Here is a 2319-nt window from a genome sequence, read left to right as displayed (position 1 = left end):
GGGTAGACAAACCCACATACGTTCTCTCTTCTCCTCAACTCTAGGAAGAGACATGACTGACAGCCCACTCCCATGGGCTCACTTGTAGGCTGTAATGCCCACACCTTAGCTTCTTTAGTCATGGTGAGATGAAAAATAAACAGAGCAGCTATGGGGAAGACCTTCAGGTTCCCGGTAAAAGCATGAATATGATGAATGAACATTGTGACTGATATTCCATATGGAAAGAAGCCGTGAACTTTGTGTCACCACCGGGAGTCAAGGGGAATGCTGACAGCCTTAACACGCAACCGCAAACCATTCCCAGTCTGACCAACTGCCTTCTAGAAGCTTCGCGGACCCCGCATGTGTGAATTCTAGTTACTCATCCTCGTCAGCAAAGTATCTGTTTGCTCTTTAGTTGCCAGAAATAAAGGACAGAGTGTGTTTGCTTTAGCAGTGGGGCTGCATCTCTACACTTGAAGGATGCTTCCTTAAAGATACTGATGCACTCATAAGTGTGTCCAATAGTATACAGATTCTGTGGGTTAAAAGGGCCAGGCCAGCAATCTGAGCATCCTGTTGTTGTTACACGTAGTTTCATGTGAAGTACTCATCTGTCCTCTTAGGGCTGAGTTAGAAATAGAGCCAAGAAACACCGTTCTATGATTTACTTACCGCGTCATTTCATCTGAAGTATATACCATGTAAGGAGTACTTCATAATAACGCTGATCCTGTATTCATCAGATGGCAAATGTTATAGCCCTGTTTTTACAGAGAGCAGCTTAATAAAATTAAGCTGACTCAGTAGGTGTGTGGAGTGAGATTTTCTCTGCATTATCTCAGTGGTTTGGTCCAAGGTGTAGATTTCCCAGGAACATGCTTTCCACTGACATGAAATTATTTTTAACCCTAACCCATGGGACCTAGATTTAACCCTTCAAAGGAATTTTAATAAAGAAGAAAATGCTTCTTTAATAAAGAAGAAAATGCAAAAGAAGAAATTGTGCTGGTTTTTTTCTTGCAGTTTGGAGTATATTTCGTTCCAGACAGGACTGGTGACAGTCATATGAGGTTAAATCCCAGTGAAGTATGAGTGCCCAGGACTGGGGTTGAGAGCTAAGAGGTCAGCCCACCTCTATCCCAATAACCCTATCCATGTGACTCAAGGAAGTGGCCTCTCTAAACCGCAATTTCTCTTCTATAGAATACAGAGTCTTCCTGGCATCCTTAGGAACGAGATGCCTGGGACTATTGTGCAGACTGAGAAAACTGACCTGGACTGTCATTGGATGCTTTGCCTACGTAATTGCCATTTTCTTCTGTGAGGCTGTGAACCATCCTAATTTTTCCAACACTAATCTGACATGTTTCATCGGCTTCTCTGTGGAGTCACTTCCTCTAAAACATCTTATCTGTCCCATTCTTGATGGATAATCAGCACCAAAATCAGTTTTCTGGGCACAATTCCAAATGATTAAGTCCAAAAATGTACTGATAATGTCTCAACACAGAATATGCTGAGGGTAAAGACTGTCATATGACAGCAAAAAGTATTCCTAAAATGCAGATATCATCTCTTGTGTTCCATGGAATATGCTCCTATGATACAAAATTAGAAGTCTTTACCTGCTGCCCTTGCAGAGAACCTCGGTTTCCAGCACTCATTTTGTGTGGCTCATAAACACCTGTAACTCCAGTCTCAGGTGACCCCACACCCTCTTCTGTTCTTCACAGAGTCAATCATGCATGTGGCTAACACACATGCATCCAGGCACTCAGACATAAAAATGAATCTTTAAAAACTCAGATGTTAGATAGACGATGGTGGTGCATGCCTTTAATCCCAGCACTTGGGAGGTAAAGGCAGGGGATCTCTGTCATTTTAAGGACAGCCTGGTTTACAGAGCAAGTTCCAGGACAGACTCCAAAGCTATACAAAGAAACCCTATGTAGAAAACCTAAAGGGGGGGTTATGAGATGGTATTTCTTGGGCCATATAGTAACCTAATGAAACCTACTCATATGCTTGTTCTTCTGGCTCTTGCAGCTCAGATATAAACCATGAGGAGACAGATGGAGATAAATGTGTTATAACAAAATGTCAGCTAGGAAGCCTCAAAAACACACGTGCATCTGCTGTGGGACAATGGTTTTACCCTGTAAAGATTTGTTTCTTGTACTTGTTTAGTAAAATGCTGATTGGCCAGTAGCCAGGCAGGAAGTAGGGGAAGGGCAATGAGAACAGGAGAATTCTGGGAAGAGGAAAGCTTAGTCTACAGTCGTCACCCAGACACAGAGCAAGCAAGATGTGACTGCCTTACTGAAAAAGCTAACA

The sequence above is a fragment of the Myodes glareolus genome, chromosome 11 (genome assembly GCF_982192425.1).
Source record: "Myodes glareolus chromosome 11, mMyoGla1.1, whole genome shotgun sequence".
In the NCBI taxonomy this organism is placed as follows: Eukaryota; Metazoa; Chordata; class Mammalia; order Rodentia; family Cricetidae; genus Myodes; species Myodes glareolus.
This window is presented reverse-complemented; position numbering follows the sequence as displayed.